The sequence below is a fragment of the Dermacentor albipictus genome, chromosome 10, assembly GCF_038994185.2.
Source record: "Dermacentor albipictus isolate Rhodes 1998 colony chromosome 10, USDA_Dalb.pri_finalv2, whole genome shotgun sequence".
In the NCBI taxonomy this organism is placed as follows: domain Eukaryota; kingdom Metazoa; phylum Arthropoda; class Arachnida; order Ixodida; family Ixodidae; genus Dermacentor; species Dermacentor albipictus.
The window spans coordinates 58297411-58313351 of record NC_091830.1 but is presented as its reverse complement, the minus strand read 5'-3'; the positions used below and the strand labels follow the sequence as shown (position 1 = coordinate 58313351).

General features: G+C 45.7%; 1 long non-coding RNA gene across 1 annotated transcript in view; it reads left to right on the top strand.

Moving 5' to 3' along the window:
- LOC139050529 (uncharacterized) overlaps positions 1-15941 on the top strand; it is a 28354-nt gene that overhangs the window by 3895 nt on the left and 8518 nt on the right. The window contains exon 2 of the long non-coding RNA XR_011508936.1: positions 3654-3740. This is a non-coding gene — a long non-coding RNA (uncharacterized lncRNA). The remainder of the gene's footprint in view (positions 1-3653; positions 3741-15941) is intronic.

Here is a 15941-nt window from a genome sequence, read left to right as displayed (position 1 = left end):
GGGAGGTATTCAGAGGACTGGAGTGGGAAGAATTAGGCATAAAAGTTGATGGAGAATACCTTAGCAACTTGCGATTCGCTGATGATATTGCCTTGCTTAGTAACTCAGGAGACCAATTGCAATGCATGCTTTCTGAGCTGGAGAGGCAAAGCAGAAGGGTGGGTCTGAAAATTAATCTGCAGAAAACTAAAGTATTGTTTAACAGTCTCGGAAGAGAACAGCAGTTTACGATAGGTAGCGATAGCACTGGAAGTGGTAAGGGAATACATCTACTTAGGGCAGGTAGTGACCACGGATCCGGATCATGAGACTGAAATAGCCAGAAGAATAAGAGTGGGTTGGGGTGCGTTTGGCAGGCATTCTCAAATCATGAACAGCAGGTTGCCACTATCCCTCAAAAGGAAAGTGTATAACAGCTGTGTGTTACCAGTACTCACATATGCGGCAGAAACCTGGAGGCTTACGAAAAGGGTTCTGCTGAAATTGAGGACGACGCAACGAGCTATGGAAAGAAGAATGATGGGTGTAACGTTAAGGGATAAGAAAAGAGCAGATTGGGTGAGGCAACAAACGCGGGTAAACGACATCTTAGTTAAAATGAAGAAAAAGAAATGGGCATGGGCCGGACATGTAATGAGGAGGGAAGATAACCGATGGTCATTAAGGCTTACGAACTGGATTCCAAGGGAAAGGAAGCGTAGCAGGGGGCGGCAGAAAGTTAGGTGGGCGGTTGACATTAAGACGTTTGCATGGACAACATGGCCACAATTAGTACATGACCGGGGTAGTTGGAGAAGTATGGGAGAGGCCTTTGCCCTGCAGTGGGCGTAACTAGGCTGATGATGATGATGATGGTGAAGTTGTAAGGCGGTGAAGTTCGCAAGATAGTTCACCATGTTAGAGAGAAGTCCATAGTTGATGATTACGGAATAAAAGTGGTTCATTTAGCTCGACAAACCGGACGGTTTTTTTCTTAACTGGCAACCAGCAACTAGGGCTTTGAGGTAGGGTTGAGTAAAGAAACTCGTAATTATCTTCTCCACTTCGCCGAAAGGTACAGAGGAGCTCAAATCTTTCCGGGGTTCGTGAAAACAGGAAAATTGGAAGACCAAAAAAAAAGTTTTTTTTATGTGAAGACTAGGAAGGCAGCAGAAATATTTATTATTGCATTCAAATAGAACAGTGATATTTTTTAATCTTAAATGAGTTATGTAAAGTGAAAATAATACAATATCTAACCTACTTAATCTTTGCACCTAACTTCTAGTTTCTCGTGCAACGTCTATGTTAAAGATTCAAAGAGGCAAACGTTGAATGAATGTTGATACTGTAGTATGTCTCAGAAAAAAAAAATATTTGCAACGATTCTATGCAAAATTAGCGCTCGAATAACAACATTCACTATGCGAAACCCTGCATAATTCTCGTCACTTGCTTTCTTCACAAGAAGAAAGAACACAACGTGAGAAAAGTATGCGGCGTAACATGACGTAGATGGAAGACATTTAAAAAATGTTCCTAGTTTGATGAAAGCAAACATTTCATCAAAAAGAACAATTTGGCAATAAGTGTACTACCTTTGTGGTAATATCATAGAGGCAACAAGATATCGAAATATAGATTGATTTACAGCGAGCAGGCTACGCACCGCACACCGAGGGCCGCAAACTGGCCGCCTCCATTGAACACCTTCTGACTCGAGGGCAACCAGCTTGCATCAGCCACACCCACCTGGTGGCTTGACAGCTATAGTGCTACGCGGCTAAGCACGACGTAGCGGGATCAAATGTCGGCTGTGGTAGCCGCATTTCGATGCGGGCGGAATGTAAAAACGCCCGTGCCCCTTGAATTGGGGGACGGGGAAGGGAGGGATCATGCTACACATTTACATGTGGTCATAATGAATCCTTAGTGGTCCACTACAGTGTGTATCATAATGAAGTCATGGTTTCGGCACACAAAACCACAGGATTGATTTCAAGTGCATCAGCCACCGCTTTCGGCTCCGGGAATGTTCCGCCGAGAGGCCAGCAATCGCGCGGTATTTTTATTTAAACTGTGGAAGAGAACAGGCAAGACGTACTCCGTTGGGAAAGCCAGAACTGCGACAAAGTCTTGAATATGTGGAAGGTGCTGTGTGCGAGCTTCACCGGTCTCATCTGCATAGGGGGCCTCTTTGTTACTGATGGTAATGAACACCTTTCCGTAAACCGAGCACCACAAGCTTTACTGCCCACGCTGCCAGTGACCAGTAAACGATTGCCAGTGATGACTGCCAGATTAACACTGTTCAAACCTCCTGCAGTAACAACGCAGTGTTATTACCAGCGCTGGCAGGAAATATTGCTAAATGGTTAACTTCAATAAGCATGCGAGTGAACCCTACGTCTCAGCGATGCAAGCACGATGGCATACTCGAGCAAGTTTACTGTGAATACCAGTGAAGGAAAACATGGACAAAGAGGTGGGCAACACGAGGTTTCTTTCTTCGCCCAGAATGAAACTGTAGGCGAGCGATGGCTCTCTAGTTCGCGCGGTAAAAAATGAGAAAACCCTGCCTAAAGAATTTGAACACCGCTGGCGACCAAACTTACGTGGTCGTAACCGACCACTTTGGCGGCAGACGGTCACAAACATGCATTTTCTGCGTGCACATACACCTATTTCAGAACGATGCCATTGCGCATACAGTTAAGGAAGACAACAGGGACACGGCAGTAACAGCCCAACAAATCTACCGCTGTAAATACTTCGGGTGGCTACAGTCTTGGCCTTCAGCTGGTAAGCTCGCACATCATTGAAATCGCATTTAAAGCATAATAGATAAATGAAATGTATAATTACAGAGTTTGCAGTGTTGGCAAATCTATTTTATCGTGTGCATATTCATACGCAACGCGGTTGCCGGTTGGGCAGCCTCATGGCAATTGTAAGCAAACCGGCTAATGCCGATCAGGAAGCGCTAAATCGAAGGCCTTATCACGTGTGCAAATATGGCATTGCCCTTATTGTGGTACTGTAAAATCTCCACAAAAAACTCAGAGTGGCTCACGCGATCCTGTTAGGAGTAGAGTGAGCCATATCAGTAAAAGGTGACGCTTTGCATAGAAATATTCAAACAATAAATAAACTTACAGATATTACAAATGAAACAAACGAAAATATAATGCAAAAGGATAGAAAGTTGGCGGTGTTGGTACGGTGATGTATTCTTGGATTGTAGGGCTGACACAGACAGAAACTGAAAGCAGACAGGACGAGCGCTTGTCCTGTCTGCTGCTAGTCCCTGTGTCACTTCGGGCTACAATCAAATTAAAGGAAACACACAAGGAGAGGTTTGCAAGGAATTGGACCCACTAATGCTTCTTGTGAACCTGGAGAGAGGCACTGGAAGTAACAAAAGAAAGGGCTGCATAAATGCCACTGTGTCCCATATGTGTGGCCCATCTATGCTATGGCGCAGTTCGTGGCGCTTGATGTTGCGGAGTCACAGAGTACTGTATTTTCATACTATCTTCATGTCGTAAACTGCATTCAATTGTGGTTGGTTGAACACATAATCGCTAAACTATTTTTATTTACTAAGCTTCGTTACATACAGTAAAATCTGTCATTTCTTACGAGTAAAGTTCCGATCATCTTTTCTTTTGCAGAGAAATGTCCTGTGGAGTTGCTATTACTGCTGCCAAAACGACAGTGAATGGTACTATGGCTTGTACGACTTCTTCAGCTACTGTTATGTAAGTGTAATGTGTAACTGTCGAAATAGTAATGGATTCAGCTTCTTCTGTTGCTGTATCCAAGCCAATAGAATAATTTGTCGCGTTTGCATTACCTAAATGGAATGATTGATGAAGTTTTCTATTTGATTACTCTTTTGTTATGTACCTCCAATTACCAGAAGTGAGCCAACCACAGACCCAAAGTTGAGCATTATCCTGTAGGGATCAGTATTAGCTGAATTATTGCTTGCAGCCTTGCGTGGAACAAAGTCATAATCAGAACAGAACATAACGAAAGGGTCATCGTCTATCTCTTGTGATTTCACCACTAGCAGTAGTGACGTATAGAATAAGCTCCACATAAAACGTCATATAATTATCGATATTTCTCCTGACAAAACAAGTGTGTGCGTTTCGCAATAGATATCTATATTCTTGTACAAACAATTTTTAAACAGACAGTTGAAGGGTTAGCAGTGAAGCGGCAATGCCCGAGGAAACTAAGTAACAATTGGGCTGAAGCAAATTCCATTGCTTCTAGGTTTGCTTGCTCAGTTAACGGAGCAACGGTATTAGGTGCGATTACGTACTCACCTAGAATATCGATATCTAGTAGATAACAATACCTAAGTAAAATATTATTGGTAATTTTGGGGAAACAAATAACAAAAAATAATGTAAAATAGAAATAAAATAAGAGTGTAAGAAACGGCAACTTTCTGCCGGTGGAAATAAAACCCACATTCTTCGCATTACATGTATGGCTCTAGAGAATTTCTACGATTTTTCTTCCATCCACTTTCGTGTGTAGAAGATGTGACCCGAGATTATGGGCGAACACCACTTATGGCTGTTTGGGCTTTTGTGGGACACTTTTCTAGCCACTGGCTTCACGAGATATGCCAACTTTCGTAGGGTTGCAGCTGCCGTTGTAGCTCCAATAGCGCAAGCGGCAAATTGTTTGTTTTCTTTCCACTTTCATCTCTCTGTAGCTTATCATACCTGCCTTTCCATTATAGCACCACATGTAGTTTCCCTTTATCTTCCTTGGCTGGATTATCTGTTCGCTTCACATGGTGGTGTCTAACAAACCATTGGTCCGTTAGGCACAACCTTTATTCTCACCTCTTTCAGCTGTCCTTTATTAGCGTGGATCACAAATAAACAACATAGGAAAATACCATCGAAAACATATCTTTGCAAGATGGGGTAGCTATAGCCTCTGCGTTATTTGTCATGATTTTCCGTTCAGGGAGAGTTTATCTGGACGCAGGTGAAACATGTATGCAAAAGCCCTGCTCTTCCACTAGGCATTACATAGTACTAAAGTAAAGATGTGACGGAATTGCTCTGACCTGGTGAATGTGCACTATGGCACTATAGCTTCCGTTTAGCAGAACACGGTCAATGATGGTAAATATGACGCTGCCATCTGCGCACTAATAAAATGTCGCGTGAGTAAAATAAGGGAGATTATACAACGTGAGTCCTTACCATTGATGTTAGTTTTGATAGAGCACACTGACCTGCAATATGCCTAAAATTCGACGAAACTAAAAAAAAACTATTTAGATTTGGCGTAGTATGTGGTAGGGCATCGAAGAAATCACCCGCGTATAAGGGGTGCCTCTGCGCCCCCTCGAGGCATTCAGGCGTGTTTCGCATCGCTCCGTGATTTCGAATTTTCGAAGCGCCCAAAATCTTCTAGCACCACCGTGATCAGCGGAATATCTTCGTAAACATCAAGGGGACACAGCGGAATCGAACAGTTCGCCGTGTTCACTAACCTACCATCGGCAACGCCGACGTTAGGCTAGCCCTAAGGCCGAACGCTGGGTGCGGGAGTGCAGAGACCCGCAAGCAGCCACCGCGTCGACAATGAGCTGTGGGGGCAACTGAGCGCGGAATGCCACGATCGCTAGAAACCCAGGCAGCATTACCCATCAGTCTACCGACACCTAAATCAAGGAAATTGTATCTGAGAGTCATCCGAGACCCCTGTCTAACGAAGCCTTGCCCGGATAGAGTCTACCGTCTCATCGGCGCAGCTCCACAATCAAGAATCGCAGTGCCCCACAGGGGCGTCTGCGTCAGCAGGCGTTCGGTGTGCTGCGACACCACGTACCCGAGCACACGAGGGTTGGACCCTCCCGCGTGTAGCCATGCGCGGCTTAGCCGTTTCTGGGGAAAGGGGGATCCTGGGGGTTGAGCTTATGCTGGGTGTTTGGACCTTTAAGGCCCCCCGGCGGAGGCAACACACCCCTTTGGCCTCTGCTTCACATAGACGGCACCCCCGGACTGACCCACCCGGGGGAATTTGGTAGTTGCCTATTCCTGTCTCTCGATCTCCCTCCAATCTTCGTCTTTCTCTCACTTTCCATTTTTCCTGTCTTCTCCTGGCTTCTCTTCCAATTTTTCCAGGCAGCAAGGGCTAACCTTGTGTGAATAACCAACCTAGGTTATTTCATATTTCGTATAGTGGTAATGTACAGCTGGCGTTTGCAGGCCGTATTTCACAGGCCCTGCAGCGTCCCCTTGTAGGACTCCACGGTGGATGGCTGGCGGTACTGCTGAAATTACAATCTACTATGGCTGCTTCCTTTCCCCCACTACCTGATCGCTCCCTGAAGAGGGGGCGCACCGATCATGTCTTAGAATTTTACGCCCGTCAAAAAGAAACTTTCCCTCGCTTCCATGTTGTCCACTCCGAACAACCAGACAAACCCGTGCAAACAATCTCACCATTCCTCGTGTCTAAGTCTTTCACCCAAATTTTTGCTAGAGGTTACAAAGCATCCAGAATGGCAAGCGGTGATCTCCTCTTGGAACTCCGCAGCCTGAAGCAATATCCAATTTAGTATCATTTGGCGACGCCAAAGTATACCAGTAACTCCGCATCGTTCTAAGAATACCACACGTGGCGTAGTCTCCGATGATGATCTCTTGGAGCTGACTGAGGCTGAGCTCTTGGAGGGCTTCAGTGAGCAGAACGTCATCAACGTTAAGCGAATTAAGATGATGACCAAATTAAGACCAAACACCTGGTACTTACTTTTGGCCCAAGTGTTCTGCCCCAGTCCGTCGAGGCGGGCTATATCAAGCTCCGTGTTCGGCCATGTGTTCCAAATCCCCTGCGTTGCTTCAAATGCCAGCGTTTCGGTCACAGTTCACAGAGCTGTCGAGGCCGCCAAACCTGCGCAAAATGCAGTGCTCATGAGCACACCTCTGATTCTTGTAAAAACTCTCTCCATTGTGTAAACTGTGAAGGGGAGCACGCTGCATAATCGCGGGCGTGCCCATCGTGGATGAAAGAAAAGGAAATAGTTACAATTAAAGTAAAAGAAAACATAAGTTTCAAAGAGGCACGCAGGCGGGTATTCTTCCTGCCAAAGAGCACCTTTGCCGGAGTGACGCGTCAGGGGGCTGCGCCACAATGGTCTCCGGCGGCTGTCCGGCCCACACCCAGTGAGCCGGCAGTGACGCCATCCGCCCCCCTAACCCCCCCCCCCCCCCCCGCCCCGGCGGATGCAGCTAGTGCTGCTACGCCAACCCAGCAGACGGGGCCATCTACCTGCGGGCAGTTGACCTCAAAGGCCTCGTCCAACGCGCCGAGGCCTTCACGCCAAACAAAGCACTTGGAAGAGCACGTGTCCAGCGCCTCGCAAGCAGCCATGGACACAACCACCAGCAAGACGGCGCCACCAGCGCCTAAGGAGCGGCGAGGCGCTCTCGATCGCTCCAAAAGAGACAAAACTCCCATCACGGCGTTAGAAAAAGGCCCGTGAGCTAACCTCAGTCTCTTAAACACACAGCACCCAACACATATAGCATAATAGATACACAAATACTACAATGGAATATGCGAGGACTTCTACATAACCTCGGCGACATTAAAGAGCTCATGTGCTGTGTGGTCAAGAAACGCACCTCAAACATACGCAAACTAATTTTCTCCGACAGTACACTTTTTTTCGTGAAGACCGTGATGACGCTGTCGTGTCGTCCGAGGATGTGGTCATTATAGTTGGCAAAAAATGTTGCTGCGCATGAATTAAGACTTCGTACGCCCCTAGAGACAGTTGCTGTCCGAGGAGTGCTGCTTAACAAATTAGTCACGATTAGTTCCATACACATTCCTGCGAATTACCAACTTTACAAAACAGAATTTCAAAACTATATAGATGAACTTCCGGCACCTTACATAATTGTCGGCGACTTCAACGCACATAACATTCTGTGTGGAGACTCTCGTCATCCTAATTGAAAACTTTCTCTCCTCCTGAGGAGCATGTATAATTAACAAGAAAGAGCCGACGTACTACAGTGTGGCACGTAACACGTACTCATCAATAGACTTAAGTATAGTGTCGAGAACACTAATTCCGTGTATTGGGTGGAGTGTTCTGAAGAACTGCTTTGGGAGCGACCACTTTCGAATTATTTTAAACCTAACAAAACAGGATGGATGCTCGCCACATTTTCCGCCATGGAACATGAACTCAGCCAACTGGGAACTGTTCCAAGAGCTGACGTATGTAGGCGCAGATAAAATTGCTGGTTTTATTATAGTCGACGCTGTGGCATATCTAACAGGTTTTATTATTGACACTGCAACTAAATGTATCAAGCAAACTAATGGTTCGGCAAGTAAACGCCGCATGCCATGGTGGAACGACGAATGTCGGAAAGCACGACAAAATCAAAATAAGGCCTGGAGATTGCTTCGAAATTGTCCAACCACCAAAAACCTTATTAATTTCAAACAAGTCAAGTCACAAGGCCGCAGAACACGTCGACGAGCAAAGAGAGAAAGCTGGGTAGGTACATCTCTAGTATAAATTCATACACTGATGAAACAAGAGTATGAAATAGGGTAAATAACTCAATAGGCTGGAGTCACATCCCCTACCGTTAGTAAGTTGCCAAGGTGATAGCCTGGAAAAATCAGGCGGATTCTCTAGGCGACCACTTTCAATATATGTCCAGTGCATCGCACTCTACAGAAACATTTCTAAGACACAAAGAACGCGAGGAGCGGCATCCCCTAAACAGCAAAGGCTCATCGAGTGATGCTTACAATCGGCCATTTACATTGTCGGAACTTAAGGTGTCGCTGGTTTCTTGCAACCACTCGGCGCCAGGTGGCAATCGTATCATGTACGAAATAATTAGGCATCTACACCCTGAAGCACTGGAATCACTTCTATCTCTTTTCAATACCATGTGGGCGGCGGGGTACATTCCATCGTCCTGGAAAGAAGCTATATTTATTCCAATACTTAAACAAGGGAAAGACCGGGCCTCAGCCAACAGCTACAGGCCAATAGCGCTAACAAGCTGTCTGGGGAAAGCTTTTGAAAAAATGGTAAACCGGCGCCTAATCAGCTTCCTAGAGAGCAACAATAAACTAGACCTCCTTCAATGCGGTTTCCGAGAGGGAAGGTCGACAATCGACCACCTTGCCCGCATTGAGGCAAATATTAGAGATGCGTTCATTCATAAACAGTTTTTACTTTCAGGGTTTCTGGACTTAGAGAAAGCGTACGACACGACATGGCGATATGGGATCCTCCGCGATCTTTCCGCGATGGCGTCTGTGGGAACATGTTAAACACAATTGAAAGCTATCTGTCTAACCGCACTTTTCGCGTAAAGGTTGGTAATGTCTTATCTAAATCATTCACCCAAGAAACTGGTGTTCCGCAAGGGAGCGTACTTAGTTGCACACTGCTTATTGTAAAAATTAACAGCCTACATACAGTCGTTTCATGGGCAATGTTTTATTCCGTGTATGTTGACGATGTAGAAGTAAGTTTCAAATCTTGCACTATTGCTGTCTGCGAATGACAAGTGAAGCTTGGGATAAACAAATTGTCTAAACGGGTGGATGAGAACGGCTTCAAAATAAACACCCCCAAAAAATACCTGCGTACTCTTCTCAAACAAGAGGGGGGTAGCTCTACTGCCTAGTATTACGATCAAGGGAGACCACCTCTCTGTGAGCAGCCAACATAAATTCCTGGGAATCACATTAGATTCAAAGTTCACGTTTATTCCCCATATTCAAAATCTGAAAATATAATGTTTGAAAACAATGAACTTTCTCAAGGTTCTGTCACGCACTACATGGGGTAGTGATCAAAAGTGTCTTTTGAATTTGTATAACAGTCTTGTCCGTTCCCGCCTTGATTACGGTGCAATAATTTATAATTCTGCAACACCAAGTGCATTAAAAAATGGCTGTCGCTTAGCTAAGGTTAAGCCCAGGATGCGAAGCATACTAGCCTTTATTTTAGTTGTTGAACCACTGTTTAGCCTGGTGAACTGCTGTTGCTTGGCTATATTTGGTTCGGCTGCTTCGCCTTCAAGAGTGGAACGCGACAGCGTTCCCGTCGACCCACCAAGGGGTGTAAGACAATGGGCTAAGGCGCAGCCACTACGCGCCCCGCATTGGACGCGGTGACCGTCGAGCAACGCAGCGTTCGGCGCGGCAACGAAATGTGCGCCTGAGCAAGCGACGCATGCCTGAGCCTTAGAAACAGCTCGTTTCTAAGGCAACACCGTATTCACTAGAGGTGCTTTTGTACCGCTATGAAGCATCGCACTCGTGGCTCAGTGGTAGCGTCTCCGTCTCACACTCCGGAGACCCTGGTTCGATTCCCACCCAGCCCATATTGCAAGAGTTGAGCCAAAGCCACCTAGAAAATCAGTCTCTGTAGCACGCCGCAACCTTCGCTTCTCATTCCAACGAGCAGCTCTGTCTATAGGAGGCATCTCACCTCGTGAGTGTCTAGCAGAGGCAAGCGCAGCTGCTTATATACCGCCGCGACGCTGCGAGCGACGGCGCGAATTGGAGCGCCGTTTCTCCTCTGTCGTGACGTCACGGTGTCACGTGGTATTGAAGGCGACACCGCCGCGCCTGAGGAGCTGGGTTGAGCTCTCGTAATATGCTTCGCATAAAATCCTAGACCCCATCCACCATCTGGGCACCCGTCTCGCGACGGGCGCTTTCAGAACAAGTCCAACCCAGGGCCTCTACGTAGAGTGAAATCAGTGGTCACTTGATCTACAACGGTCATATAGCAGTTTCACATACTTCCTGAGAGTACAAGCGAACATTGAACGTCCTTGTTATTCAACCACAAACGATATCGCCGCTGCTACGCTCTTCCATAACGGGCCTGCAATGAGGAAGCCGTTTGCTTTGCGTGTGAGGAACCTAATTGAGGAAATGGGTGTTCCCCTCCTTGAACTTTGTCCTATGACTCAAGCGAAACTGTTACCGCCATGGCAGTGGCAGATCATAGAATGTGATATGTCTTTTGTAGATGTCGGGAAACATGCGCCAGAGGCACATATTAAAATGCATTTTTTAGAACTCTAGTATAAGTACTTTTGCACTGAGTTTTACAAGGGTGGTTCCAAGTCGGATGCAGGGGTTTCTTACGCAGCCACCGGCCCATCTTTTTCAGAATGCGGTGCGCTGCACCCGAAAACTAGTATATTTACGGCAGAAGCCCATGCACTATTGTCGACAGCGAAGCATATAATGAAATCAAAACTTCGACAAACAGTCATATATACAGACTCTCTAAGTGTCGTAAAAGCCCAGATTTCACTCTCTAAACACTAGAACGCTGTACTTGTTGAGCTCTACTCCGTTCTGTGTGGAGCATACTTATCTAACTAGCATATCATTATATGCTGGGTACCTGTCTATAGAGCTTTTGAGGGAAATGTTCTAGCACACCAAATAGCCAGATCAATGACATCGCAAGCTAGTTTTACCGCTGCGGTCCCTGCTACTGATCTGAAGCCTCTCTTACGAAGAAAACTACGGAACCACTACCAACGCCTGGGGGACGCGGAAACAAATAATAAGCTCCACGTGATAAAACCACAGTTAGGATTCTGGCCCTCTGTAGCAAAATCACGCCGAACAGATGCCCTATTCTGTCGTCGCAGAATAGGACACATGTGTGGCACCCGTAATTTTCTACTCACCGGAAATGACCCTCTAACCTGTGGTAGCGGCGCGGAGAGGCTTACCATCCTCCACGTCCTGCTGCAGTGCCGGAAAGCCAAAGCGGAAAGAAAGAAACATTTTCCTCTTGCATTTCGTTACTACATTCCTCTTCACCCGGCTATGTTTCTTGGCAGAGAACCCCCTTTTAATATCAAGGCAATCCCCAATTTCTTAAATGATGTTGTCCTGCATGTTATAAGCCCATTACATTCGTAGAGCATCGTCGTTCCAGAGGATGCCGCTGCGATAATTGTGTTGCATAGCACATGCCTCCAGACCCTGGCGTTTCAAGGGCTCTAAGGAGGCAGTAGTGCTCTAGCCAATCTTATAGCCTCATATATTTTTACACATCGTATAATTCTTTTTAAATGCATCTTAATGTTCATAGCACACGTCATACGCCACCTCCATAATCTTATTATACAGATTTTACGTACTTTAGAGCGACTACATCTTAAAGGCCCCTTTACAGCCACATCGCCCCAACTTCATAGAACTCATTACGTATATTGCGAACCCATTACCATGGACATGGCGCTCTTTGGCCATACTTGGCCCTTGCGCCATTAAAAATCAAACATTCATTCACTCAAGAATCGCAGTGGAAAATTGTCGTATTCCTTCATCAGAAACGCCGCCTACAAAAACAACAATTCACTGGTGAGCGAGACTTAGTTGGACAACCCCCGGCATCGAAAACAACGCCGTTAAGGCTAGCTCTAACCCAGGCGCCAGGCGCCGCCATGGCAGCCACGTCACGAGGTACCTCCGAGGAGCGCGAAGCCCGAACAACTTTTTCTTATGGCAGTGCAAACCTCTGTCTATGATCGACATCTCAAGAGATGCCGCACCGAAGCCCCATTCCAATTCTCGTTTCGAAGCAACGCTCCATTTCCATCTGCAACGCCACATGTAGTCCACAGCGAAAACAACATGCCTGTCAAAGAGTTCTCTCCATTCCTGGCAGCAAAGTGCCTGAAAGACAAAATCGGACTGACACACAAAGTTTCCAAAACGTCTAGCGCGAACCTCCTCCTAGAAATAAATGATAAAGGTCAAACAGAAAAGCTCTCTGAAGTTACCAGTAGTAGCGACGCGACAGTGACAGTTCCAGCCCAGAGAACTCTTAATAACTAAGCAGGGGAGGGATATCTGAGGAAGACTTTATAGGCTTGAGCGATGAGTAACTACTGGAAGGTTTCCAGGAACAAAATGTTGCTAAAATACAAAGAATACCCATCCGCACAAACGACCAAAAATCCTGACCAGACAAGTTATACTCACCTTTAGAACAAGCGTAATACCTACCTCGGTGGATGCAGGTTATATAAAAGTAACTGTCAGACCATATATCGCGAACCCCAGACGATATACCAAATGCCAAGTTTCGACATGCTTCACATGCATGCCGAGGACAAACAACTTACGGTAAATGCAGCTCCAACGATCACCAATCTGTCAATTGTTCCTCTTCCCCACATTGTGTTAACTACAAAGGATTACTCGTGGTCTTTCCCTTGCTGTACCAAGAAGTCATTGCACGAAATCTTAACTAAAAAATATCGTTCTTTGAAGCAAGAAAGCGATTGTCGTACCTTTCGCAAAGAAGTTATGCCGAAGTGACGCAGGTGGTGGCAGTGCCACAGAGGCCTCATGAATCCTCCGAGCCCACGCATAGTGGTCCCTCAGTGACACTCCCAACCCCGTGGTGGAAGCACCAAACGCTGCTCCATTCTCTTCAAAACCCTGCAGACACCAGTCCCGCAGGTACCTAAAATCAAGGAAACTCCAAGGCCCGAGACACGGGTCTGGGCGTCCAACTCTCGGTCCTCTAGCGCCCCAGAAGAGCGATGGAGGTCGACGCAGGTACTCCGGTGTCATCGACACCACAGGACAAGCGCTCGCTCGAGCGCGGAAAGAGGGACAACGTTCCAATAACGCTGTTAAATAAGAATGCCATAACCTAAAGGTTATCGACCCTTTGTATTACTATTTCTTTAAATTTATATCGCATAACATCTTACCTCCTATTCTTTCATTAGTGCCATTTCTTACCTTTCAATTTCAGGATGGCTTTATTATCCATTGGAATTGTAGAGGTTTCATACACAATCTAGGTGACATGAAGGACATAATCAACATATTTTCACCAGTTGTAGTTTGTCTGCAGGAAACAAATCTCGGCCCAAAACACAGTCAAATTTTCAAAGCTTTCACCATTGTCCTAAGGGACCGAAAATTTTCCAGCCATTTCTCAGGTTGAGCGGCTATAGTGGTGCAGGGCAACCCTACTCGGGCAGTCGTGCACTCCTACGCTAAATGTCCAATTGAATACATATTTCGAAGCAGTAGCACTACCATTCTGCCTTACAAAACCATCACCATTTGCTCATTGTATATTCCACCCCACGCCCATTTTACTACTAAACAGTTCGAAAATTTAACTGATCAATAACCGCAACCATTTGTTTTAGTAAGGTATTTTAATTGTCATTGTACTCTTTGGGGCAGTGTCAAAACTGACCAAAAAGGACAGCTGGCTGAAGGTTTTATTTTATCCAATGATATCTGAAATACAGGTGACCCGACCTGCTTTTCACAAACTTCCCGCACTTAGAGTTGTTTAGATGTAGCTTTTTGCTCACCATCTCTTCTTAATGATCTTAAATGGGAAGCCCTGGACACTTCATACTTTAGCGATCACTTACCAGCAGTCATGAAACTCTTATCATCACCAAGAACCTTAAGCACTCGTCTACACCGAAGAAATTGCAGCTCGCTAACTGGCCGGTTTTTCTGGAGAACTCCAAACTGGAAGCTGTCTTTTCGCCAGACCTAAGTGTTCATGAACTTAAAAAAAAATCACTGAGGCCATAATCTCAGCGGCAGAAAAGGCGATACCCCAGTCATCAGGTATTGTGCACAAAAAGCTAAAGCCCTGGTGGACGAAAGAGTGTACCGACGCTAAAAAAGAATAAATCAAGGCCTGGGAAATCCTACGAAGGTACACCACCTGTAGCAAACTCTTAAGCTTCCAACAGGTCAACGCCAAAGCAGGATTTATTCGAAGACAGGCGGAGAAATCATCATGGCAAAATACATACCTTCAAATATTAGTACGATCGCATGAAAACGAATATGGGACCAGGTGAGGAAATTTAGAGGAGAATACTTGTCATACACAATACCACTACATACATGTCCAGGCACACAAGCCACCCTGCAGGACCAGGCAAACTTATTATGTGAACACTATTACAACACTTCCAGCTCAGCAAACTATTCAAATACATTCTTAAAATTAAAGAGTCGGAGGAGAAACAGAGACTGCCCACCACTGGGGCTTCAGCTGAAATGTATAATAGCCCCCTCACAATACATGAATTGAACAGAGTTCTTTATGCTGCTAAAAAAGACGGCAACAGGTCTTGACCGTGTCCGCTGCTGCATCTATCTCAAGCATCAGTAGATGCACTTCTTAATTTTTTCAACAAGATATGGGGGTCTGGGGTAACGCCTGCAGATTGGGAAAATGCGGTAGTGGTGCCTTGTATGAAATCTGGTAAACCCGCAACATCCCTTAGCAGCTATACACCCATTGCATTAACAAATTGTCTAGCCAAATCCTGTGAGAGCATGATAAACATCAGACTCACATTCATCCTTGAAACAAGAAGCGTAGTAGACATGCACCAGTGCGGATACAAAAAGAACCGCTCCACCACTGACCATCTCGTGTGACTCGAACAAGAAATACATGACGCGTCTCTACGCAAACAACACTGTCTCGCGAATTTCCTCGATTTAGAAAAGGCGTATGATACGACGTGGCGATATTAACTTTTGAGAGGCCTGGCTGACCTGGAAAGTCGCTCGCGGCGGAATTCAAAATTGTCTATGTGATTTCATGTCAAATACAACATTTCATGTACGTCTTGGCACAATACTTTTATCACATATACACTAGAAATTGGAGTTCCAGAAGGTTGCATTCTGAGCACGACCCTCTTCATAGTCAAAATGAACTCTGTTAATAAGCTCATCCCTTCCTTTGTTATGCATTAAATATATGTCGACGATTTTCAAGTGGCTTGCCGCTCTTCTAATCTGCCCACCTGCGAAAGACAACTAGAAATAACAATAAATAATCTCACACAATGGGCTGACAAAAACGGTTTCTGTTTTCCAACAAA